Source organism: Apteryx mantelli, unplaced genomic scaffold (assembly GCF_036417845.1).
Source record: "Apteryx mantelli isolate bAptMan1 unplaced genomic scaffold, bAptMan1.hap1 HAP1_SCAFFOLD_20, whole genome shotgun sequence".
Lineage (NCBI taxonomy): Eukaryota > Metazoa > Chordata > Aves > Apterygiformes > Apterygidae > Apteryx > Apteryx mantelli.
Genome location: NW_027118553.1, coordinates 1,636,854 through 1,664,030, shown reverse-complemented (window position 1 = coordinate 1,664,030; position 27,177 = coordinate 1,636,854). Strand labels below are relative to the sequence as shown.

Below are 27,177 nucleotides of genomic sequence, written 5' to 3'. Positions count from 1 at the left end.
TGTGGCATTTTTTGAAGTTGGGCACAACATATTCCTTCTTTTGCTCATTGGGACCTCCCCTGATCTCCACAACATTTCAAAGATGACACAGAGCAGCCTTGTTGTCATTGCACTCAGCTCTCTGCATGTCCATGGATGCCAGACATCCAGGCCCATAGACTTCTATGGGTTGAGTTCTAGAGACTTAGACACTGCGGGTTGCTTTTCTCCTCAGGAGTCCAGGCACGACAGCTGAGGAGACCTTGTGGGTGAAGACGGAAGCCAGGAAGGACTTGACTTCCCCAGACCTATCTACATCCACTTTTGGTAGAATCCCTGCCACAGTCAGCAGTGCCACCACATTTACTGTTGTATTCTTTTACTGTCACTGAAGCAGTAGCAGCTCTTCTTCCTGTCCTTCACATCCCCTGCAAGTGTCTCTGTCCCAGGGCAGCTTTGGCTTCCTTAACACCGTCCCGACTTTGCTGGACAATATTTCTAAATTCCTCCTTTGCAGCCTTGCCCTTCTTCCCCTTTCCGTATGCTGCCTGATTGCCCTGGAGCTCACGAGGGAGTCCCCTGTTTAGCCAAGCTGGACTCCAGAGATGTCTACTGGTTTTACAAACTTTTTGTTATGGAGCATTCTTGTGCTTGATGGGTGCTGTCCTTAAAGGCCTGCGGGCTTTCCTGAGCTCCTCTGCCCTTCAGAGCTGCCTGTTACCAAGGACCTTACGTACAAAAAGGCCCTGATTGCACATGGCGACATGCTGGCATGGATAGTAGGTGTCAATGTAATGGTGAAAGGAGGTTCCTACTAAGAGACCAAACCCTGAAGAACCCAAGGCCAGGAAGAAACAGAGCTGGGCCATGCAGTAATGGCAGGAGAAGGTTTGGCTGCCCAAGCTGACTCTGCAGCACTGTTGTGCCTGTGGCAGACTTCTTGAACCAATCTCCAGGCAGGACAAGGTGCCAGTGAAGAAGTCCCTGGGCCTGTGCAGCCTGTGATCCAGCCACCCTGAGGACATCGTTAGCCTAGTCTCTGTTCATAGCATATTGGGGGGGTGAGAAGAGGTTCAGGAGGAAGAGAGCTAGAAGGGTTTCACAGTGCAGAGACGAGAGTGGAGACGTTGGTGTGATGTGCCTCTCCCATTTATTAAACACACTTGGATACAGACAGTACAGACTTTGCCTAAAGGCGGTGGTGGGATTCATTTTTTTGTGCACAGGCAGGAAACCTGAGATGCCAGGGGACACTTGCCCACCAAACACTCCAGAGGGGCATGGCTTTCCTGTAGGTCCCATGCTGTATCTACTAGAGACATGTGGTTGTGCTGGACACCCCAGGCATCTGAAATGGCCCTGCCAGTCTATTTTATGTCATTAAATCAAGGGTCTGCATTAAATTACAATAGTAGTTTTTAACATTGGGATCTTCATCTGTCTCAGCTTCCTAGTGAGTGGGACTCTAGTTGTGGTAGGCATCTAGTGTCACTTCAGATGGCCAAGGAAATTCTCCACCTGGCCCCTAGCTGACGCTCCATAAGGATGCGCGTCTCCCTTTTGCTCCATCAGAGCAAGCAGACACTGGCACATGCCTTGGACCACCTCTGTCTCTTCATCTGTCCCCAGGTGTTTGTGTGTGAGCAACTGACTCCCACCCTCCATCTCCAGTGATTACAATGGCAGCTTAGACCAGGAGCTCCCACGCAGACACCTCTGTTGTGCTCACTTCAGTTTTGGCAAGGGGAATCCCACTTCCGGTGTGTTTGTGGGGTTCATGGGAGGGATCTGAATGCCACTGCATCCCAGGGGCTTCTAAACCAGCATTAGATGCCCAGACTGACTCATCTGAATCAATACCTGAACCATGGGTAAATGAGCTCCCTTCTTGTCCCTGTCTAGGTGTCCTGCCTGGTTAAGAGATGGGAAAAGGGGCTTCCAGAGTGGGACATTTCCACCTTTCATAGATAGCCATCCTCTGATGAAATAAACTGCAATGCTGGAATCCATTTCTCTGCATGCTTTAGAAAAGGACAGTAGGTGATTATTTTAGTCTCTTTCAGTGAACTTTTCCCAGGAGGAGGCAGCACAAGCGACAGAGAAATTCATATCTTCAGCTGGGCCCTGCTCCTGAGCGGGGTCAGGCTCCTGGGATAGAGGAAGCTCATGGCAACCGAGCAGTGCTGCTGAGAGACAGCTGTGTCCAGCAGCAGCTCCTCTGCCTAGTGCAGCAGGGCTCTAGGCACTGCCTGCTGCTGCTGCCATGAGATGAGACAAGGCAGGGAGAATTGAAAGGCAGTGTGGAGTGGGAGGCCAGAGGAGAGTTCACTGTGGGAGGAATCTTCACAGCCCTTGACATGGTAAGTCTCTGGCTGCAGGGCAATGCTACTGAGGTTCCTGGAGGAGTGTTCCGAACCCCGTCCATTCCATGGCTGATAGGTTTTTTAAGGATCGGTCTCTCAGCTCCTCCAGTGCATAGAGGAGGAGATGCTTCAGAGCAGGGTTTCCCTGCCACAGTGTTACAGGGACAGAACATCCTGCTCCGTTCTCCCAGGGATGGCTGCAGGGATGTGAAGCCATGGAATGCACCCAGGTCTACACAGGGCTGTGATTCAGAGCAGTGTCCCTGTGCCCCTGGGTGCTGTGTGCCCGGGGCAGTGACTCTGCTGCCTGTGAGGGTCAGCACTCAGCCTGCCCAGGGAGCCCCCATAGCGCTGAGGGGAGAAGCTCTGGGTGAGAGGGGTGACCCCTGGCAGGGCAAGTTCATTCTCCTGCTGAGAGGGTGCTGCGTGGGTCAGGGCTGCTCACAGCTCCAGCTCACCAGGAGGACATTTTGAGAGTGGAGTTCTCAAGAGGACTTGTCTCTGCATGGTGGGAATGGAAATGCAGCAGTCAGGTTTAAACAAGGGGCTAAGATCTTAACCATCACACTGAAGGATGAATAGGTTTGCAAGTGCCTTCACCACTCCTCAGCCTACAGACAGCACCAACATCACCTTGCCAGTCTCACTGGAGATTTTCTGGTCTGCTCTTTAACACCTGCAAACAGAGAGATGCCGCTGGGCAGTTTCCTGCTGCTTGGAGGTTTCTGTAGGGCAGAGCTGAGATGACAGTGAGTGGGATGGGACCTGTGTGGGGACAAAGGAAGAGCTCCCAGCAAGGACATCTCCAAGCAGCAGAGAGATGGTCAGGGAGTGAGAGGAAACTGCTACCAGACACCTCATGTGAGGTCGGGGTGCAGGCGGTTCTCTGCCAGCCCCTGCAGTGCAGGTGCTTTCCCCTGAGCAAGCCCCCTTCATCTTTCCTCTGCCACCCAGCAGAGTCCTCTGCCCTCAAGGCCATGGGATATCGGACAGGAATTGCGTTTTTGGCAGCCAGAGTCCCAGAAGAGGAGAGGAGCAGCTCTCCTGCCACCTGCCCATTTCCTAAAACATGACAAAGGGGCTGAGAGTGACCTCCCTGCGATGTCTCCATCTGGGAGGTGGTGTGCACAGCTGGGTTAGGGGAAGACCTTCCTCAGTGTCCCTCTCTCTTTCTGTCTTTGCCATCCTAGGCAAGCACCAAGGTTGCTCCTTGTTTCTCCCCATATCCAGGCTGCTCTTGTTCTTGCTCTTGGGCTTTTGGGGGATGAAATTTGCAGCTACAGAGTCTGACCCAGACCCTGTGGTTCCTGCCGCAGAGTTGTCTGCAATGGAGTGAGAGGATGAGGACCCCTTCTTGCCTTTGGGGCTCAAAGCAGCACAGTGTGTGGGGCTGGGGAATGAGCTGAGTGTCCTTCAGGAGACCCCACCTTTCAGACACTTCACCCTCCCTGGGGTGTGCTGCTGAGCTGTGTGCTGCCCTCGAGGAGGGCACAGCTCTTCTACTGGACATTCATGACAGCTGCATGCCCCATGCAGAAGGCACAGAGGTGCTAAGGAGATGAAAATGCTGCTGGGGGTGGCTGCATGTGGGCAGCTGAAACAAGCACTGTGTGTTTTTGCCTAGAAACTGGGTGTCAAAAGCTCCCTCAGTATCACACCACATCACAGAGTCCTTCTGATCATCGGCGCTATGTGCTATGTGCCACCCTCTCCATCACTCTTGGGACATCTGAACTGAGCGAGAGGTGAGTTTGGAGATCTGCACTTTGCAAGTGGCCACCACTGTCAGCAGAGGCCAGTTTCCTTTCAGGGTAACTTGCGGTCAAGACTGTCCCCTAGCTGAGAGAGGTGCATGCCCAAGGCAGCTGGGAATGGCACTGATGTGCAGACCAGTGTGCCGGCTCTGTCCTAGGGCACAGGGAGAGCTTTTGCCTCTCAGGACTCACTAGTCTTCACTCGGAGAGCAGTGGAAAGGTTGCATATTCCTACCCTGCAGAGCAGACAAACAAACAAGCCCCCAAAAGTGAAGCTGCTGTTTTTGTGGTCAAAATGCCTCAGAACTGGAGGTGAAGATGTTAAACCACCCTTCTGCATTATAGCAGCACTGACCCCTCTGGAGTCTGTGGGCAGAGGCCCATGCTCCTCATGGCACACTCAGCCAGCACAAATTGGAACTCCAGACATGAGTAAAGCAGTATGTGTGTTGTGGGGCGGGGAGAACTTTGAAGAGAGGATTCCCTGCTGACTTGTCACTGTCTTTTCCTGCTTGGACAGTCCCCCATATCCAGAGAGAGGAAAATGTCCAACGGCAGCTCCTTCACTGAGTTCGTCCTCCTGGCATTTGCAGACACACGGGAGCTGCAGCTCTTGCACTTCTCGCTCTTCCTGGGCATCTACCTGGCTGCCCTCCTGGGCAACGGCCTCATCATCACAGCCGTAGCCTGTGACCACCACCTCCACACCCCCATGTACTTCTTCCTCCTCAACCTCTCCCTCCTTGACCTTGGCACCATCTCTACCACTGTCCCCAAATCCATGGCCAATTCCTTCTGGAACACCAGAGCCATTTCATACTCAGGATGTGCTGGCCAGATATTTTTCGTTGTTTTTTTGGTTTTGGCTGAGTATTCTCTTCTCACAGTCATGGCCTATGACCGCTTTGTTGCCATCTGCAAGCCCCTGCACTACGGGACCCTCCTGGGCAGCAGAGCCTGTGTCAAAATGGCAGCAGCTGCCTGGGGCAGTGGTTTTCTCAGTGGTGTTCTACACACTGCTAACACATTTTCAATACCACTCTGCAAAGGCAACACAGTGGACCAGTTCTTCTGTGAAATTCCCCAGATCCTCAAGCTCTCCTGCTCCTTCTCCTACCTCAGGGAAGTTGGGCTTCTTCTAGTTACTGCCTGTTTAGGATTTGGGTGTTTCATTTTCATTGTGCTGTCCTACGTGCAGATTTTCACAGTCGTGCTGAGAATCCCCTCTGAGCAAGGACGACACAAAGCCTTTTCCATGTGCCTGCCTCACCTGGCTGTGGTCTCCCTGTTTGTCAGCACGGGCATGGTTGCCTACCTGAAGCCCCCCCTCCTTCTCCTCCCCAGCTCTGAATCTGGTGGTGGCCGTTCTGTACGTGGTGGTTCCTCCAACACTGAACCCTCTTATCTACAGCATGAAGAACAAGGAGTTCAAGGATGCCCTGAGAAAACTGGTTCAATGGGTACAATGCCAGCATCAATAACCATCCCATGTGCAGCCACTCATCATTCACAGGATATCTAGCATCAAGACTCTGTGTTCATTTCTTTTATTTTCTTATTTTTCTCTGGTACATTTTTGTAAAAAAAAAAAGAAAAAAAAAATTGTGCCACTTCTCTCTCATTTGAATCTGTCCCAGAGACTGTGTTGAAGCAGGAAGCCAGGCTTCCACCTTCAACAGCAGAGATGGGAGAACCTCCGAGCCTGCTAGTCTGAGCTGCCTCAGATGTCGTGAGTGCAATGAGGAGAGTTTCCCTTTGCAGTGCCTCTTTCAACACTGACACCAAGGGAGCTCAGGGGCCCAGAATCAGGCTCAGATGAGTACAGGCGTGGTAAGACCATGGGTCCCATGGCCACTAGGAGAGCTCAGCACCCCTGGGCACAGTCAGGGTGTGATCTTACACTCCTCTCCTGCAAGGGTGGCAGCCAGGTGTCACTGTGGCTGGTCCCTTCCCTCTACAGAGCTCCGACACACACAGTGGAGTGGGAGTGGAGGGGAGGAGATTCTGGATGCAGCCTGTGGGGACAGACCCTCTGCTCCTCAGGGCCGTCCCCACACTGCCACAGCTGGCATTTCCTCACTGCAGCCTTCACTTGGGGGCTGCAAATTTCCTGGAGACTCGTCCACCAACAGCAGCAGGACTTTCTCTTTTCAGGGCTTCTCTCCTCACTTCCACACTGTCCTGCTGTGCTCTCATGTGTGTATATGGCCTCAGTGCTCTTGTAATGTGGTGTTTCCCTGTGCATTTCTGTGAGCTCGGGCAGGACCAGGCACTGGGCACCCTCATGCCAGGCCTGGCCTCCAGAATAACATTTCCATAATAAAAAGGGATCTCCCCTGTGACATGCCTGAAGTCTGGCCTTTCTTCCGAAGATGAAGTCACAATTTTGCTTTAGGGATTGCATGACTTAGGGGCCTGGTGTTCTACTTGGGTACTCCATGGGCTCTGGGGGATGAGCTCAGAGTCTCCATGTGATCTATTAGGGACTGAGGGCTGAATTCAGGACTCATCTCTCAGTGACCAGTGCCAGTGGAGATGGTGAACGGTCTCTGAGTTACCTGCCCAGGGCTGTCCCACAGGTGACAGTGCTGATGAGAGATGTCCATCCTTCTGGAGGGGAGCTCAGGGGATCTCCAGGTAGAGCATGTGCCTGGGGTGGGCATTGAGTGGAGCATCACAAAATGAGGGATGGTCCACGGTGGAGTAACCAGAAGGTAGAGCACTAAATGCAGGTATGCATGGGGAAAGGAGGGCTCTGCAATCCCCAGAGAGGCAGTGGGGAGCCAGGAGGCCCAGGGAAGGGGCACTGGGGGGTGATTCCTGCACCCTCAGAGAAACACGACAGGCTGGAGCTAGTGCACACCCAGACATATCTCCTGCCATTGCCAATGCCCTGGGGTCAGCATAGTCCAGCATCACCTGGGGACTCTCTTCCCCATGGGGAGGAGGGGGAGGTCCTTCACTAGCCCCATGCTGCCATTTCCATCCCCAGCCTTTTCAGTTGCATGTGCCTGGGTCTGCCCTCTTGCCTTCACCACACACGGCTGCACTGGAACCCATGAAAATAGTGGCACTCCTACCCTCCAGCTGACATCCACCCTGCACCTGGAGTCCAGCCTGCCACAGAGGCATCGCTCGTCCAGTGCCCCAGCTGTGCAGCCGAGGGCAGGGGTCTTCACCCCAATTTCCCTGCTCCTCACCCTGCTCCTGGCACCGCTGCTGCTGTGCCCATGTCAAACCCTCCTGCTGCCAGACTGCCCCGGGGCCTGAGGCAGCTCCAGCTTCTCCAGGGCTGCGCTGGAGCCTTTCAGGATTAGGCTGAGGTGACGCTGGCACCAGAGACCTCGGACATGGAAAGGGCTAGGTTATTATTGAATGACTATCATATGATCTCCCAGAGTCTGGGGGATCTGAGCACCCAGCCTCTGCCCAGCCCAGGCTGTTCCCCACGTGGGTTTTAGCACACACCATGCTTTGGGATCATTTTGAACTATGTCACTGCGTGAGTTATTGAGGAGACACGGGTGCGGACCCTCAAGCTCTGGGATTGCCTGGGCAAATGATAATTTGGAAAATGAACCTTCTCTCATGTGTAAGACAGAAGAAATCAGAGGCAACCAAAGAGATGGGAAAGGAAAAGGTGGTATATGTGCCATCTTAGGGGCCTGTTTACTAGCGGCCCAACAAGCCAATTGGACCCATCGAAAAACTAAGGAACAGTTACGAGAAAAGGTGCAGGAGTGTGTAGATCTTGAAAGAGAATTGAAATTAGAGATAGAGAGAAATCAGAAATTACAAAACAAGCTAGAACTCGTCCTTTCGACAGCAAGGAAGCCCCCCACAGCAGCTCAGATTAGAAAAATGTTGGTGGAGGACCCGGACGATTGGGACGGAGATATATGGGGAAACAGCAGTAGTTCAGAGGACGATGGTGATTTGTACCCTCCAGAACCCTCACCCCTGGATGTACGGCCGGTTGTAAAAACTGAAACCGCAACAGGACCCCATGGGGGTAACGCTAGAACCACAGTTAGAACTACCCCTTACTCAGGAGACGAGATGGGAAAACTGCAAGAGAAATACTGCAGGCAACCTACAGAAATGGAAACCGAGTATTTGTGGCGGGTGTCCTTAACAGGAGGTGATCGCATAATACTAAGTGAAGAGGAGGCATCAGGATATTGAGGACCAGGAGTTTTCCTGACCGGTAGAGTTGGGAATCACTCCCTTACCTCCCGAGTAGCCTATTGGGCAGGGGGACAAGACCCGAGGAACAGAGGAGAACCTTTGAGAATAGGTATAAATACCCATAGTGAGCTTACAGAAGCCACACAAAAGGCGGCTTGCGTACAGCAGATATATGAGAGGGGAGCCTATGACGTCCCCTTGCAAGCCCCGGTAAGCCCCAAACAGCCTAATGCCTTTAATACAGGGATTGCCTACAGTGTTAAAGCTGAAGCTACAAGCAATACGAGATCGCATTGTAGCTGCAGAGGCACACAATCAAAATAACCTCAATGCCCCCCCATGCCAATACCGACATGGGTAGATACCTTGTTAGAAGTGCATCGAACAGCACAAGAGATGGGGATGGATACCAAACCATGGGAAAAACGCATTAGACAGGCTGCTGCCTCATATGCCCCAAGGAGAGGACATTCCCCCCCCCCAGGCGGCACAATAAGGAAATGGGAACTAAACAAGAAGACAGGGAGAAATGAAATAGATTGTGGCAACGTGCCCTGGCATTAGGTGTCCCACGATCCATGCTATATAACCAGAAAACAGAGGATATAGAACAGATAGTGAGCAAATTAGAACAAGTGAAAAGGGGGACTCTGCCGTCTGCCCCACCTGGCTCACAAGACAACAAACAAGAATCTAAGCCTAGTAACCCTTTCTCGGAGTTACGAGAAGAGTTGCATGATCCAAAAAACTAGGTAGCGCGGGTTGGAAATCAGGCCAACCGACCCGAGTACTATCAATAGCGCAGCGGCCTGAAAGTTTAGAACCCCGGATTGTGATTCCGGTAGGACCTAGAAAACACAAAGTTTCTTTTTTAATTGATACTGGTGCACAGATAAGTGTTTTGAACAAACACACGGCCAATAGATTAAATATTAAACTGTCTAAATGATCAATTTTTATAAAGGGAGTTACAGGAATTGCCGAATCTTGTCCTTTGGCAAAACTTTGTGCCTGGCTCCTGGGAGACAATCGTCTTACCAAATTTGAGGTAGTAATAAACCCAAAGGGGAATGACAATATTTTAGGATTTGATGTATTACGAGGAAGAAATTGGGTACTCCCAAACGGCACCCAGTGGAGCTTTGGAACAGCTAACATCAAGCTTTTGCAAACCTCCCCCGCGCTGCCGCCTAGTAAGATAACTAATGTTAAACAATACCCTTTAGCATCTGCTGCACGATCTGGGATAGGTAAAGTCATTAGAGACCTAGAAAAGCAAGGGATTACAGAGCGTACCCATTCCCCCTATAATTCTCCGGTGTGGCCTGTCAAAAAAACAAATGGAGAATGGCGATTAACAGTAGATTATCGCCGACTAAATGCTAATACCGCTCCCCTCGTGGCTGCAGTCCCCAATATAGCAGAACTGGTGAACCAGCTTAGAACTGCGGCTCACCCCTGGATGGCCACACTAGATGTAAAAGATATGTTCTTTATGGTCCCGATAATAAAAGAAGACAAAGACAAATTTGCTTTCACCTGGGACAGCATTCAATATACCTTCACTCGGCTGCCCCAGGGATACAAACACTCCCCCACCATCACTCACAATGCGTTAGCAAAAGTTTTAGATTCGCTCGGTACAACCCCTGGAGTAAAAGTCTATCAATACATAGATGATATACTAATAGGGGAGCCTGACAAGGAGGCAGTGAGACAGAAAGCCCATTTAATTTGGGAAAAACTGACTGAGATAGGGCTAAAAATACCGCAAGAGAAATGTCAAGGACCTGCCCAAACAGTGACCTTCCTAGGTGCCAAATGGATAGCAGGAGCAGAAGCAATCTCTGAAAGAGTGCTCAAGACTTTAGAAAAATCCAAAAACCCAACTTGTAAAAAGGAATTGCAACAGGTTATGGGTACGTTGGGATATTGGAGAAAGCATGTCCCAGGATTCTCGATAATCGCCAGACCTCTTTATAACCTTATGCGAAAGAATAGCAAATGGGAATGGGACAACACCCACGAACAAGCATTAATGCAAATAATGCAAGCAATGAATCAATATCAAAGGCTAGGTCCCGTGCATCCTAGTAACCCTCTTGATGGAGAGTGGGGGTTTAGCACACATGCAACTTATTGTGCCATCTTTCAATCACCAACCAATGAACCTAAATGGCCAATTTTATTTGAATCCACTGCTTTCAAGGAGGCAGAACAAAGATATAGTGAATGGGAAAAGGGAATCTTAGCCATGGTAAGGGCTGTGAAGGACACCGAAAAAATAGCGACCCAACAGAAAGTAGTCCTAAGGGGGCCCTTCCACATTTTAGATGCTGTGAAACGAGGAACACCACCCCCTGAAGGTATAGCCCAGAGACAAACAGTTCGTAAATGGTATGCCATCTATCAGGAATCCAAGATAGCCTGGAAATAGAAGAGGGACCAGTAAAAATAACCAAATACCAATTACCCCTAACTAGCCTTGTACCAGAAAAAATACCAGGCTACCCAAAATCTCCCATTGCAGTAGCTGAACCACTCACTGAAAAGTCCGACTTACATGGAGTATGGTTCACTGATGCCTCTTCACATAGAACAGCCACAGGGTGGCAATACAAAGCAGTTGCATTGGAAATAAGCATGGGCCGTACTATAATAGAAGAAGGCGATGGCAGTGCCCAAGTAGGAGAACTCAAGGCTGTCCGACTTGCCATAAGAAATGGAGCAACAACACTGTATACCGATTCATATGCAGTATTCAAGGGGGCCCCAGACTGGATAGGATTCTGGGAATGTAATAAATGGCAAATAAATAAGTGCCCGGTATGGCAGCAAGCAGACTGGGAAGAGTTGTTGAAGGAAGGAAGGAAATGGTCTATTGCGATAGGGTGGGTGAAAGCCCACAATCCAGACAGAAGTCTGACAGCTAAATGGAACGGGATAGTTGACAAGTTGTCGAGGGTAAGAGGAGTGACAGTAAACGAAATAGAGTGGGACCAAATAGGAGAATGGCTACATATACAGCGAGGACATTCAAGGGAAAAGGATTTAGTAAAAGAAAGTATAGCTCGAGGATGGCCCATAGATATAACAACTGCATGACGAATCATAACAGCCTGTGATGGTAAAACTACCACAAATTGGAGTAGTCCTGTTGACGTTGTCTAAACCCCGAGGACCCCGTGCGTGGAAAGCGCTTGATGCCACAGAAAAAAACCATCGAACCAGTTCTCGGTGGATAATTCCTGATTATTAACCACTTATTCCAAGGCACCCTGCCTCGAGAAAAACCTAAATGTCTCTTACAGGATACCATGTGGAGACTCGTGTTCCTACTCCAGACAGCCCTGGTGACAACATTGATCTCAAACCCATGGGGCAGCAATGTCAATATTTGGAAAAAGCTAGCTAAGGAGATACTAAATACTACTCACTTTTGTCTAGAAGGAGGAACTTCGGCGGCCCAAATTCACACCACTTGCACTATTGGGTTCCCTATACTCCTGGAAACCGTGCAAAACAAGTCAATACTAGCAAATTTCAACGTAACCAATACGTTTAGTCGGACGTCTCGATGGGGTTCTGCCACAACACAGTATGATGAAACAACGATAGAAATTAAGGTGAAAGGAATGTTTCCTGCGGTTGAGTGTGCTGTGATGGTAAACTGTACCAGCAAAACCCAAGCATGCCACAACTTTACAAAAGATGGGCCTTCTTTTAAATGGAGTCAAACAACCAGTGTAACCTTTAACTACGCACATATTGTGCTCCCTACAGGAATGTTTTGGCTATGCGGGGTAAAAGCTTACTCCTACATTCCAGCCAATGCTACTGGTGGCCCCTGTACCATAGGTTGCTTGAGCATCTATATGCCAAGCAAAGAAGAGATAGAGGAAGTAGCTGGGAATCAAACACGAAAGAGGAGGGAGGCCTCATCCCTCAACCCTGAATGTAATTCAGAAGTAATCTTATTCTCAACATCACAAATCTCAGCTGCAGCATTCCTTACACCTGGGGTGGGAGTTGCTATGAACTATCAAGCTATAAAAAAGATGGCATGTTCTTTAGCTAAGACTATCAACACCACTTCTGCTGCCTTATCAGCAATGCTTAAAGATGTGCAAGCCTTGCGTGCCGGTGTATTAGAAAACAGAGCAGCAGTTGACTATCTTCTTTTACGACACAACCATGGATGTGAAGAATTCAAAGGCATGTGCTGCTTCAACTTGAGTTATCATTCGACCCTGATTGAAGGGGAGATCACAAACCTTAAACACCTAGCCTTGGACATTAAACAGCATAATGATAACGGGTTTAATTGGCTGCAAAAATTGTTCCAAAATTTCGGACTGTCTGTATCAACTTGGCTCGCGTCGGGCTTACAAACTGTCATAACAGTTGTACTCATGATAATCATTATATGCATTGCTTTTGCCTGCTTGAAAGCTTTAATATTATGCAAAATCTTTGCCAAGGTAAATGCTTTAAACACAGGTTACTTGCCATTGCAAGAACAAGATCAAACCCATGATTGTCCTTGAGGGGCAAAAAAGGGGGGGTGTACGGCTGTGACTCTGGTCATGGGGTGGACTGACGGACAAGTGAAGAGCTAACAGTACTAAAGAACTCTGCCGCCTGACAAGGCCGGGGAATCTGCATGGACCCACAGGGAGGGGAGAAGAGATACAGTGGTGCTGTGGTCTTGCCTCACTAGCAGGGTCCTCCCAAGCAGACAAACAAACAGACCTGTGATTGTGAAACTCGCAGAGGTCAGCAAAAGCAGTGTTTGCCCAGAGCCCCAGCCGTACAAAAAGCAACTTGGCAGCTGTGAGAGTTTGAGCAGGGACGGGAACATGACCTGACCTTCCTCTCCGGCTGGACCGTATTTCCCCCCCACACGCACCCCTTTTCCTGGGACGCTGGGTTAAGATAACTCCTCGAGGTTGAGAGTCCTCTCACTAGGAGAGTGAACAAGAAAGCTTTCAAGTCGGGATAAGCAGTGCTTCCAATTAATAGTGCAGTAAACAACGGTTTGGGGTTATCCTTTCTAAATTAGTAATCGCATTATTTTAATGTGTGTTACTAATCCAAGAGCTTGCGTGAAGAAATAAACATATTTTTAATTATGTTACTGTCTCAGTCATTACTATTGAACCTTCATAGCGTGACAGTGCTGTCCTACGTGCAGATCTTCATAGCTGTGCTGAGGATCCCCTCTGAGCAGGGACGACACAAAGCCTTTTCCATGTGCCTCCCTCACCTGGCCGTGGTCTCCCTGTTCATCATCACTGCATTTTTTGCTTACCTGAAGCCCCCTTCCATCTCTTCCCCAGCTCTGGATCTGGTGGTGGCTGTTCTTATACAGTGGTGCCTCCAACAGTGAACCCTCTCATCTACAGCATGAGGAACAAGGAGCTCCAGGAGGCAGTGAGGAAGCTGTTTCAGCTGGTACTTGTTCAGCAGCAATGAGCTGCCCATCTCTCCTCACAAGCAATTTTCATTTTATCATCTCCAGCAACTCTTGTACACTGGGCGTCCTCCCTGTGATAGTCATGTTTGTACACAAATGTTTGAATTCCTCCCACTTCTCCAGAGGCACAAAGCCCATCCGTCTGACCCAGAGGCCTTCTGCAAAGCTGCTGATCACTGTGTCAGTGCTGGCCTCCCAAGTAGCACCACTATAATAAAAGAGGACCTCCTTAGTACTGTGCCTGAAGGTTGGTCTCTTCTTCCCAAGCTGAAGCCAGGAATGCGCTCAGGGAATTGCCCCCAAAAAGGCCCTGTTGCCGTGTCTGCGTTTTCCATGGGCTAAGGGGCATCAGCTGTTTTGGGTGATGTGTGAGGGAATGAGGGCTGGATTCAGCTGTCACTTGTGGGTGCCCAGTGCCCCTGGAGAGGGTGATTGGTCAAGAGGTCTCTTCCAGGGACTGTCCCACCTATTAGAGGGCTGGTGATGGATGCCCATCCTTCTGGAAAGGAGTACTGAGCCACCAGAATTTCACAGGGGATCTCCAGGGACAGCACATTCCTGGGATGGGCAGTGAGTGGAGTTTCCCAAAACCAAGTGGAGTCACCCCAAAGCAAAGGGCTAAACTGAGGAATGCACCAAATCAGAGCTCTGCAATCTCAGGAGAGGCAGTGGGCTGGGTCTATGACACCCCTGAGCCCTTGGAAATGCCCTGTGATTGCTCCAAGCATCCTCCACAGCTACAGACCCTGGGGAGGGGGGTGTCAGGAGCAGTGATGCTGGTCCAGCTGGGCCTGCCCTGACCAGTATGGCCACTGCAGAGTCACCCCACAGCCCGCTCACCCTGCAGAGCAGCACCGCCAGCTTGGGGCCCTGCAGGGAGCACAGGTGCAGGAGAGGTGCAGAAACGGCCATCGAGGCCAGCATGGACACACTGACCTGGGGAAAGGCCCTCTGGGGAGCAGGGACACCTCCGGAGAAGAGCAAAGGAGCAATTATGTGCTTCTGGGGAGGAATAAATGAAAACCTGTTTCTGTGTGTGTCAGCTCAGGGCAGGCTGCTCTGTCACTGGAGCTGCCTGAGGAGCCCCAGTGCCAGGACTCCTGTGCTGTGCTGGGCAGAGGGGCTGCCCAGAGGGGCTGCAGGCAGCCAGGGTTAAGGATCTCGTGATGAGAGCAGTGGAGACATGGAGTGAGTGGCCTGCCTTTCCTTGTGCTATTGCTGGCCCCCAGCCCCCCGGGGGCTGATGGGGAGACTGACACCCCTCTCTGCCCCCCAGGACCTGCTGTGCCCTTCAGAGGAGCTGTGGCTGTGGAGTGAGTGCCCAGAGCTCTGCAGTCCCATGCGGTGGGCACTGCTGTGGGGCCACCCCAGCCTGTGCTGCTCTGCTGGGTGGTCTGGGGATAGGGCAGGGGAGGTGGGGAGAATCAGGGAGGGTCTGGGATGGTCTGGAAAGGGCCTGGGAGAGGAAAAATGCCAGCAGGCAGCTACTCAGTGTGAACAGCAGTGTGGGAGCACATGGCCATGTGCTTGCAGGGCAAACTCAGGTCTCCTGGGAAAGGCACCAGGACATGATGGGTGCAGGAGAGAAGAGCCCAGGTTGTTCCCTGTGTTGCATGGACACACTGGGGAAGCTGCCCCAGCGCCATCGTCCCACACCAGCCCCTCACATCACCCCTTTCCAGCACTGCCTCCTCACCACAACTGTGGGGTGCTCCGTGGCCAGCTCCATCCTCCTGCAGGTCTCCGTATCCAGACACAGAAGAAAAGGCCAGCCTTGCACGGCCTCTCTTCTGCACCACACCCCAGCACATCCCACAGCACGGCTGTCTGCTCACACCCCCATAACTGGGAGGCCTCAGGCAGAGCTTCCCCTGGAAAGCTGAGGCAAATAAGATATTTAATACCCCAGCTCGTTTCATGTCCAAGGTCTCTGGTGCCAGCTCCAGCTGAGCTCTGCCTTTCCTCACTCCATGCCTGTGTGCACAAACAAGGTCTCGATGCTCCCCCTGGGCAGCCCATCCCCCTTCCACCCTTGCGTACTTCCACCCTGGCACTCTGAGTGCTGGTGCTGCTGCCAGGGCAGAGGTGGAGGATCCCCTGGAGCGACTCCTCAGGGAGCTCTACAGGGAAAAGCGGTGCCCAGACCCAGCCTCAGCGTGGCAGAAGGGAGCTGCCTTCTCCCCACCAACCCTGGCGGTGCCAGCCCCACCGCAGCCTGCCCCTGAAAGGCTCCAGCGCAGCCCTCGAGGGAGCTGGAGCTGCCTCTCCTGACTGTGCGTCGTAAAGTCTGACCCAAGTGGCTGCGCTCACTTTTTCGTCCAGCTAAGACTCTGCGTGCAGTGTTAGCTGAGCAGGGGTCCAAAGCTGAAGCTCTCCTTACTCCTTTACATTGGCTGTCAGGCAAGCGTTGCTGTGGATATATGGTCATCTTTTGCACCTAAAACCCTCTCTGGGTGCTGCTCGGGTCCCAGCATCCCTTTCTAAGGCTTTCTTGGCTACAGTATGGAGGCAGGTTCCTGGCAGAGACGGGGAATCAGGTCAGCAGGATGGAGACAAGGACAGTTTCCGGACGTGAGAGGTGCAGGGCCAGACACAGGCATGTCCACAGCATAACTCAGGCAAGTGAATTCTGTGATTCTTCCCTGAGGGTGCAGCAATCACTCTCCAGTGCCCCTTCCCTGCGCCTCCTGGGTCCCCACTGCCTTTCCTGAGATGGCAGAGTACTCATTTCCCCATGCATACCTACATTTAGTGCTCTGCCTTCTGGTGACCACCGTGGACTGTCCCTCACTTTGTGAGACTCCACTCACTGCCCACACCAGGCACACGCTGTCCCTGGAGATCCCCTGAGCTCTCCTGGGGGCTCAGATTCCCCTCCACAAGGATGGGCATCTCTCTTCAGCACTGTCACCTGTGGGACAGCCTCAGGCAGGAAATTCAGAGACCATTCACCAGTTCCACTGGCACTGGTCACCAACAGATGAACCCTGCATCCAGCCCTCAGTCCCTAACAGATCACACAGAGACCCTGAGCTTGTCCCCTGCATCCCATGGAGGTCACAAGCAGAGCAGCAGGCCCTTCTATCGTGCAATGTCTTTGGGTGTATTTTCGACTCTGGCTTCTGAAGAAAGGGCAGACTTCAGGCACGTGATGGAGGGGATCCCCTTTTATTATAGCAGTGTTCTTGTGCAGGCCAGGTCTGGCCTAAATGCACCCAGTGCCTGGTCCTGCCTGAGCTCACAGGAATGCACAGGGAAGCACAAACCTACCACCAGCACGTTACAAGAGCACTGAGGCCATACACACGCATCAGAGCAAGGCAGGGTAGTGTGGAAATGAGGAGAAAAGCCCTGACAAGAAAAAGTCCTGCTGCTGTTGGTGGATATGTCTCCAAGAAAGCTGCAGCCCCCGAGTGAAGGCTGCAGTGAGGAAATGCCTGCTGTGGCAGTGAGGGAACGGTCCTGAGGAGCAGAGGGTCTGTCCCCACAGACTTCGTCCAGACTCTCCTCCTTTCCACTCTCACTGTGCTTTGAGTGTTGGAATGCTGTAGAGGGAAGGGACCAGGCCTTGGTGACAGCCGGCTGCCACTCTCACAGGAGAGGCGTGTGAGATCACACCCTGACTGTGGCCACAGGAGCTGAGCTCTCCTAAGGGACATGGGACCCATGGTCTAGGTCATGCCTGTACTCATCGGAACCTGACTCTGTGCCCCTGAGCTCCCCTGGTGTCAGCACCAAAAGAGACACTGCAAAGGGAAACTCCCTTCATTGCACTGAACGCATCCAAGGAGCTCAGACTAGTGGGCTCAGAGGTTCTCCCATCTCTGCTGATGAAGGGGGAAGCCTGGCTTCCTGCTTCAACACAGCCTCTCAATCACATTCAAATGAGAGATTCCTGAGGACAAGTGGCACACAGCAAAATATTTATTTGTTCTTTTAGGAGAATATAACAGAGAAAAGTAAGTAAGAAAGAAAGAAAGACATGAGCAACACCTAGCTAAGTTGCCAAATACCCTGGGAATGAGGAGCAGATGCACATGGGAGAGTTATTGGTGCTGATGTACCTACTGAACCAGTTTCCTCAGTGCGTCTTTGAGCTCCTTGTTCCTCATGCTATAGATGAGGGGGTTCACTGCTGGAGGCACCACTGCGTACAGTAAAGCTAACACCAGATCCAGAGCTGGGGAGGAGAGGGAGGAGGGCTTCAGGCAGGCAAAGATGACAGTGCTGATAAACAGGGAGACCACAGCCAGGTGGGGCAGGCACATGGAAAAGGCTTTGTGTCGTCCCTGCTCAGAGGGGATCCTCAGCACAGCAGTGAAGATCTGCACGTAGGACAGCACAATGAAAACAAAACACCCAAAGAATAAACAGGCAGTAACAACAAGAAGCCCAATTTTCCTGAGGTAGGAGTCTGAGCAGGAGAGCTTGAGGATCTGGGGAAGTTCACAGAAGAACTGGTCCACGACATTGCCTTGGCAGAGTGGTATGGAAAATGTGTTCCCAGTGTGCATCAAAGAATACAGAAAAGCACTGCCCCAGGCAGCTGCTGCCATTTTGATACAAGCTCTGCTGCCCATGAGGGTCCCGTAGTGCAGGGGTTTGCAGATGGCGACAAAGCGATTGTAGGCCATGACAGTGAGAAGAGAATACTCAGCCAAAAGGAAAAAGACAAAGAAAAAGACCTGGACAGCACATCCCGAGTAGGAAATGACCCTGGTGTCCCTCAGAGAATTGGCCATGGATTTGGGGACAATGACAGAGATGGAGCCAAGGTCAAGGAGGGAGAGGTTGAAGAGGAAGAAGTACATGGGGATTTGAAGGTGGTGGTCGCAGGCTGCAGCTGTGATGATGAGGCCGTTGCCCAGGAGGGCAGCCAGGTAGATGCCCAGGAAGAGCACGAAGTGCAAGAGCTGCAGATCCCATGTGTCCACGAATGCCAGGAGGAGGAACTCATTGAGGGGGCTGCTGTTGGACATTTGCTCCTTTAGGGCACAGGGGAACTGTCCAAGGAAGAAGAGACATTGACAAGTTAGGGCAGACTTCTCTGAGCAAAACTTTTTCATAGCCTCCCCCAAACACACACACATTACTTCTCCCCATCTCAGCAGCAGTGTCACTGAGCTCCACAGTTTGACCTCTGCTTTGTGCTGGCTGAGTTTGATGTGAGGAGCAGGGGCCTCTGACTGTGGGCTCCAGAGGAGTCAGCTCTGACCTACAGCACTGCAGACGTGGGAACAGGGGTGACTGAACTGTTATATTCCCAGTTCCAGGCAGAGTTAATCCACTTATAATGTTGAAGGCATTTTCAGCATCTTCACTCCCACTTCTAAAGAATGTGGGGTCATTAATAGTGTTAAGGCTTTTTTGTTTTTCTTTAGCTGACCCAGTCACACCTGAGGTGGATTCCTGGAGGCAGAAATCCTCAGCATTGCTGCTGCACTCAGAGTGAGCAGCTGTGATTCTGGAGAGGCAGAAGGATTCACTCTGGCTTGAGTGCAGAGGGAGCAGAGCTGGCCTGTCCACCTGCCTTGTTCCCAGCTGCCCTGTGCTCGCACCTCGGAGGAGGAGGAGAGTTGCACTTGTGTTACCCCAAAAAGAAACGACACCGTGGAGAGCAGAGGAATCCTCTTCCAAACTGCCTATCAGCACTCTTTCTGAGGGGATGTGAGGCAGGTCTCAGCCCTCCCCTTCTAGACAGCACCACATCAGGCTCCTTCCAGCTGCCCACATCCAGCCACCCAGCAGCACGTCCCAGCGTGGCCTCAGGATCTAGGTGGCTTCTTCCTGGTGCACCTAGATAACACACAGCTGCAATGGGAGAGCTGTGTCCTTGTGGAGGGCAGCTTGCAGCCCAGGCAGACACCCCAGGGAAATGGCTGAATGTCCTAAGGATGGGGTGTCCTGACGAGAGACCTGGCTCATTCCCAGACCCCCACACTGCATTGCCCGGAGACCCACAGGTTAGAGGGGCACTTCACTGTCAAGGACACGTCTGCATGGTAGGACCTGCAGGGTCAGTGTCTGAACTGCATCAGAAACCCCCCTGCCCAGAGAGTCCAAGGGGAAGCACAAGGACAGCATGGACTGGTGGGAAACATGGAGCAATTCCATGATATTTGTGGAGAGGGAGGCAGGGACAGGGAGGGACAGAGGGGCACTCAGGAGTGTCTCCTCTCCTGCATGTCCGGCTGCTGAGGAAACGGCTCCTGCCCTGCACCCCACAGCCTTGAGAGCAGAGGGCTGTGCTGGCTGGGAGAGGAGAGGAAGCCTTGGAATTAGTAGTTTCCTCTCACACTCTGACCATGACTCTGCTGCCTGGAGCCGTCCCTGCAGGGACCTGTTTCTCTCTCCCCACGTCTCTCCCCTGTCAGTGCTCACAGACCCCATCCCACATGCTGTGAGCTCAGCTCTGCCCTGCAGAAACCTCCTGGGTGAAGGGCTTTGCCCAGGGGCACCTGCGTCTTTGCAGGTTCTAAGGAGCAGGTGAGACAAAGCTTGCTGAGGCTGGAAAGGTGATGCTGGCTCTGTCCTTAGGCTGAGGGGTGGATGAAGGCAATTGCTGAGTCCCTCCCAGAACTGCTCCTCTCTCAGTGTCAATGCCTCCGTCCCCTGTCTGAGCCAGACAGATCCAATCCCATTTCACTCCACCCAGACAGAATAAAACTGAAAGCACAGGCTCATGACAGCTCCTTCCCTTTCATGTATCCCCTGCTTTGACCTTCCTTTTGAAAAGGCCCCTCCAGAAATGTCCTCGGAGTGAGCTAGAGATGGGGGCAGCCCTGACCCATGCAACACCCTCTCAGCAGCAGAATGAACCTGCCCTGATGGGGGTCTCTCCTCCCACCCAGAGCTTCTCCCCGCAGTGCTGTGGGGAGCTCCCCAGGTAGGCTGAGTGCTGACCATCGCAGGCGGCAGAGTCACTGCCCCAGGCACACAGCACCCTTGGGCACAGGGACACTGCTCTGAATCACAGCCCTGGGCAGACCTGGGTGCACTCATGCTTGGAGTGGAGTTAGAGGAGAGAAAGCATTTGCTCAGACTGTGACAGTGAGTGTGTCGCAGGATGGGTGTCTCAATGGTGAGCGGTGGGTGAGGTTAGGGAGGAGCATTATTCCCATCCTGTTTGCAGTAAATGCCTGGGACATGCCTGGGGGCACGGCTAGGGAACGTTCCTGCCTGAGAAACACAGCCCTCTGCTGGATCCGACCTCCCAGGTGAGGTGTTGGTGCCCCTCAGCAGGTCTCTGGGCTGGCTCAGGGGCAGCAAAGGCACAAACTCTAACTCTGCACCGACCGGCAAGCTCCCCAGGACTCTGCTCAACTAACAAGGGAGTCGGAAGAAATGTGTGGAGGGAAGAGGGAGCTGGAGGAGAAGACTCCCAGGAAGGAAAATACCCATCACCTTTCTCACCCATAGATGCCACCATGCAAAACCTCAGCAGCTAAAAAGGAACAGACCTGACTCAGAAGACACAACACAAACCTGCAGTCCTCAGGATGAGGTGCTGACCTCTGCACTGATGGCAATGGGCAAGGATGATCCAGGTTGGGGTCTCATCCTCTGCCTCTTCCCCACCACGTCCTTCTCTTCCCTGAGGTCTCTGCAAACCACCACCCAGGGCTCAGGCATTCCTCTGCCCTTGCTGTCTTCTTCCAGCAGCACCCGTGGTGCATGTCCAACAACACCTGAATGTCCCCTGCCCTCTGGAGTGTCCTGAGGGTTAAAGCACTAATGAGTCTCTGAAGGCTCCTGCTGCAGCTGATCTCTCCCTAGGGACTACAGAGAGTGAGCAGTGCAGAATTGGCTCTCAAAGGAGACTGAAACTTCTGAGCTGCTGGAAACTTTGTGAACACTTCCCAGCATACAGCTTTCCCCATAACTCTGGTCACTCAAACTCTGGGACATGCTCCTTTGAAAAGGAAACTGAGGCAGAGAAATCATCAGGCCTCTTCCAAAGTCATGATGCAAAGTCAGGAGAGATCCCACAAATGGGATTCCCCTCACCTCCCTGCATGCGACTCTCTGTTCCCTGATTCTCTAAGGTTTAGAGAATCCTGCTTGCCTGAGCTGGTCCCTCCAGCCTCCTGCGATGGTCAGTGGGGAGGAAGAGGTCGAACACCCGGCACTTCCTCCCAGCCATGGAGACTTGCCCTGGGGATGGGGTGAGTCCCCCTCACATGCCAGGCTCTATACTGGGCTCTTCTTCCAAAGCCGGAGCCAAGAATGCACTCAGGGAATTGCACCCGAAAGGGCCCTGTTGCCATGCCTGGGTTTTCCATAGGCTAAGGAGGATGTGCTCATAGGGTGATGTGTTAGGGAATGAGGGCTGGATTCAGCCCTCACTTGTGGTGCCCAGTGGTCCTGGAGAGGGTGAGTGCTCAAGAGGTATCTGCTGTTGGCTGTCTCAAATATTAGAGGACTGGTGAAAGATGCCCATCCTTCTGGAAGGGAATATGGAGCCACCAGAAGAGCAGAGGGGATCTCCAGGGATAGCATTTGCCTGGGATGGGCAGTGAGTGGAGTCTCCCGAAACCAAGTGGAGCCACCCAAAGTAAAGGGCTAAACTGAAGAATGCACTGAATGAGAGCTCAGCAATCTCAGGAGAGGCAGTGGGGACTCCTCAGGCACAGGGAAGGCAGCCTCAAGAGCGGTTCATGTCACCTACAGTGAAAAGAATGACTGAATCTAATGACACAGCTGACCCCATCCTGAGCCATTGGAAATGCCTTGTGATTGCTCTGAGCGTCTTCCACAGCCACAGACGCCTGGGGAGGGGGTTGTCAGGTGCAGTGATGCTGCGCCAGCCGGGTCTACCCTGACCAGCACGGCCAGTGTGGAGTCACCCCGGGGCCCCACAGCCTGCTCGCCCTGCAGAGCAGCACCACAAATCCAGAGAGTACAGCAGAGGGGTGCAGGAGAGGCTGGGCAGGCCAGCATGGACACACTGACTGGGGAAAGGCTCTCTGGGAAGCAGGGACACCTCTGGAGAAGAGCAAAGGAACAATTGTGTGCTTGAAGGGAGGAATAAAAGAAAACCTGTTTCTCTGTGTGTCAGCTCAGGGCAGGCTGCTCTGTTGCTGGACACTTTCACTAACTGAATCCGTTCATTGTAGTATATATCATCGTTCCTTCCCTTTCCTCTAAGCGTTTTCCAGTTTCCAACCAATGTTGAGGAACCTCGGTGTTCTGTTGAGAAAGCTGTCGAGCTGATGGAAGGTTACTCCAAGTGTTACTGATGGATTAAATGGTGCAAAAAAAGGCATCGTTTGTTCAGTCATATGAGAAGTTAACCAGAAGTCTGTGTGGTGATTTGGTCAAAAACCTAGGTCATGTTACAATGGCTTTTGTTGCCTTCCATGTCTGGAGTACCCATCTCACTCTATTGTCAGAACCATGTGCAGCTTCCCATCCAGTGTGTTCTTACATATAGCGACATTTAGACTAACTCTAGATCTTAGGGTTAGTGTAACATTATTGCCTACTGTCAGTCCTTGACCTCATGCTATTACAGATGGTATTTCTCTTGTAACTATAGTTTTGAAGATGGGTTGTGACTGATCTTCAATACCCAAGTTGTCCCATGGGCAACGTGAAAAGGCAGAACCTGTTAGAGACACGTTTCAGGTGGGTTTTTTTTTCCAGTTAATCAGTGTTCCCACAGTTAGTAGGTAACAACCCATCTCCCTGCAAGAGAAGACACCTAGGTCTTGGACATAATCCAAGCCTCACTTATGGTTAACTTACTCCTTTCAGTGTCTACAGCATCCCATACTCCTTTTCCATGGTGAAAGAGCAGAGTCACCCAGATTGATCCCTGAGCTGATGCTTAACCACAGCCTCACCTCCAGGACTTTGATAGGGTTTTATTTCTGTTTTAACAGGAATTCATGCAGCTACGGACACAAACCCCTTATCTATGGGACTTCCCATGGGAGTTTGTCGTTTATTTAGCCGCCTTACAACTTCCCACAAATGGGATCCCCACTTCGAAGTATTCTATGAGAGAAGAGTCACTCTTGTGCAGCTGTTGATTCTGTCGTCCACTCCATCTTTCTACTATCCCATTACCTGGAGGGTGATACCATAGGTGAAAAGTCTGCTGACCTCTGTTTGAAGCACATTGCGTTTCCAGTTCTTTATTCTTCAGATGTGTTCCATTATCAGATGGCATCTCTCTGGGAAAGGGGAAAGTAGCAAACCAGCGGTTCAAACCAGCAAGGCTTGCTAGTCCAGTTGCAGCTCAGGTGAGGTGCACGTTCCCTCTACCGATAATTATTTCTGCTCCGGCAAGGATTTATTTCCAGCCTTCAGGTGTTTGCATGAGTCTGGAGGGTGGCCTAAAACAAAGGCCACCCTCTGGTTCCCTTTGTGCTGAGACAAATTCCGCTTGCTTTGCAGCAGCTGTGGTCCATCACAGCCTACGTTCTTCCCTGAACCTTCTTCCAAGGTAGGAATTGATTGGTCGGTCACAATACAAGATGCAAGTAGAGTTCAATTTCTTGGAAGATGTTCTAGGCTACCAGACTAGAATGCACATAGGTGCCTTTGTCAAAATAAACACCTGTAGGTATGAAAAGAGGCTTCTTGCCTTAAATAGGGTCAAGTATGAAATTCAAAGAACACAGAACTCAAGGGTTTGAAAAAGAATGATTGGTTTTATCCTCAGAAGAAATTCTCTCCAGAGGGAGAGGGAGACAGAGCCCAGGGAAGCTTGCCCTGCTGTTGCTGACAGCCCTCATTCTCCAGGCTGCCTCCGCAGAGGCTTGTACCCCAGCTCTGACCTCCGGCCAGGGTGGGGGACAGTTGCGCCTGGAGAGGGTGAGGCCTCACAGTGGCAAACCCTCTTCTCATGCCCAGGTTGCCTCTGCCTTCAGTGAGGGACAGACCCAAGCTGCATCTTCCCATTCCAGGCTGGGAAAGGCTTGGAGCCTTGCCAAGATGAGGGGGACACAGGGTGTCCTGCCCCAGATCTGGTGGCATCTCCCAATCTATCTCTGCTGTTCTGCAGGCCTCTCAGGAAACCCACACTCTGTCCTCTGCTCCCTCTGAACCTCGGTACCACATAGCTTCTAGCTGGCAGTCATGAACAGGAAGGAAGAGGAGGCCGGTCCTGTGAGGAGGGACAGGCCTGGCCTTCTGGGGAGGCTCGGTACCAGCCCCCTGGCCTTGTGCTGTCTCCAGCTGACTGAGAAACAGGAGCAGAGTGGAGCAGTACCTGCACCAGAGCCTGCTGCACTTGGAGAACCTTGAGGCATCCTTGCAGGAGGCAGCTGTGAGGTTCATTGATGAGCCACAAACCCAGTCCCATCCCTGCCCACACAGACTGGCTGACAGGAGGTTCTTCAGTCCCTCACACCATCTCTGGATCCTGCACCCTGGGGACCGTGCTTGGCCTCATAGGCAAGCTCAGGAAGTGCGGGATAGATGAGTGGACAGGGAGGTGGATTGAGAACTGGCTGAATGGCAGAGCTCAGAGCATTGTGATCACTGGCCCAAAGTCTCGTTGGAGGCCTGTAGCTAGCGGTGTCCCCCAGGGGTCAGTCCTGGGTCCAGTCTTGCTCAACTTCTTCATCAAAGACCTGGATGAAGGCACAGAGTGCACCCTCAGCAAGTTGGCTGATGACACAAAACTGGGAGGAGTGGCGGATACGCCAGAGGGCTGTGCTGCCATTCAGAGAGACCTGGACAGGCTGCAGAGGGGGGCGGAGAGGAACCTCATGAAGTTCAACAAAGGCAAGTGCAGGGTCCTGCACCTGGGGAGGAATAACCCCATGCACCAGTACAGGTTGGGGGTTGACCTGCTGGAAAGCAGCTCTGCGGAGAAGGACCTGGGAGTGCTGGTGGACACCAAGTTAAGCATGAGCCAGCAATGTCCCCTGTGAGAGCTGCCAGGCCCAGGCAGGTACCTCAGAGACACAGGGACCTCTCCAAGTGCCGCTGGATGTTTATGTTTCACACAGCTGTGTGTCAATCCCTGGGACAGCCAGCGAGGCCATCCAGAGCCAGGATGTCAACACACAGCTCTCAGTTTGGCATTCTACAGAGGCCAGGGAGGTGCTGCTGCACATAATGCCACAGCAGATGAGTTGAGACTCATGTCACTGTTGCTCTGGAGGTGCCTGGGCAGCTAACCAGCCTGGGTAGAAACCCCATGTGGGTGCAGGGCACTGTCAGAGGAAGCTCCCAGCAGTGGGTGGGGGTAGGACACTTTTGGGGGAAGCTCAAAGTGGGCAGGGGGAGCAGGGCACTCTCAGGGATGGTCACAACAGTGGCGGGTATCCAGGGCTGTTCTTCAGAGGGAACTTGACAGGACACTGGACGAGGGGCTCAGAGTCGTAGGGTATCCATCCTTGGAGACAGACACACCTTGACGGCACCAGGCCCAGGGAAACCTGCTCTGTCAGCTCCACTTGCAGCAGGGGCTGGAGCAGAGACCTCCAGAAGCCCCTTGCCACCCCAGCGGCTCTGTGACTCTGGGAGCGGTTGAATGGGTTTCTCTGCAGCTCTCTCTGGCTTCACTGGCATTTTCATATTTTCAGCATGCTTTGAGTGTGAAATTCTGTTCACAGTCCTCCTGGGACACATTCTGTGGGGCTGCAGTCTGGGGCAGCAGTGGTTTTCCTGTTGGAAACATCCCAAATTTTGCAGAAGAAATATCTCGCCTAGAAACCTAGAGTGGCTTCAGCTCTCACCCAGCAGCATCTCTAAGCTGGCAGAGGAGGTGGCCCTGGATAGTATTTATAAATCATGGCCTCACTGAGGTACTTCTCAGGTGCAGATAATCTCCCCAACCCCAGGACCCACTGCTTTGGGTCCTCAAAATCTCTTGCAGCCTCCCCCACCTGCTACCTTCCCCTGGAAGACGCACACCAAATACCTGAGCCTGGCACAGGCACACATGGTTGTGGGAGAGGAAAAATGCTGCCATTCAGCTACTCGGTGTGAATGGCAGTGTGGGAGCACAGAGCCATGTGCTGGCAGGGCAAATGCAGGTCTCCTGGGAAAGGCACCAGGACATGGAGGGTGCAGGAGAGAAGAGCCCAGGTTGTTCCCTGTGTTGCATGGACACACTGGGGAAGCTGCCCCACGGCCATCGTCCCACATCAGCCCCTCACATCACCCCTTTCCAGCACTGCCTGCTCACCCCAGCTGTGGGGTGCTCCATGGCCAGCTCCATCCTCCTGCAGATCTCCATATCCCGATGGAGGGGAAAAGGCCAGCCTTGCACAGCCTCTCTTCTGCACCAGACCCCGGCAGATCCCAGAGCATGGTGTCTGCTAAAACCCACGTGGGGCACAGCCTGGGCTGAGCAGGGGCTGGGTGCTCGGATCCCTCAGACTCTGCGGGATCATTTAATAGTCATTTAATAATACCCCAGCCCTTTCCATGTCCAAGATCTCTGGTGCCAGCCCCA

The 27,177-nt window shown here is 52.3% G+C and overlaps 1 pseudogene; it reads left to right on the top strand.

Moving 5' to 3' along the window:
* The first annotated feature begins 4,640 nt into the window (after nt 1-4,640).
* LOC136995965 (olfactory receptor 14A16-like) lies at nt 4,641-5,577 on the top strand (annotated as a pseudogene).
* Nucleotides 5,578-27,177: the final 21,600 nt, after the last annotated feature.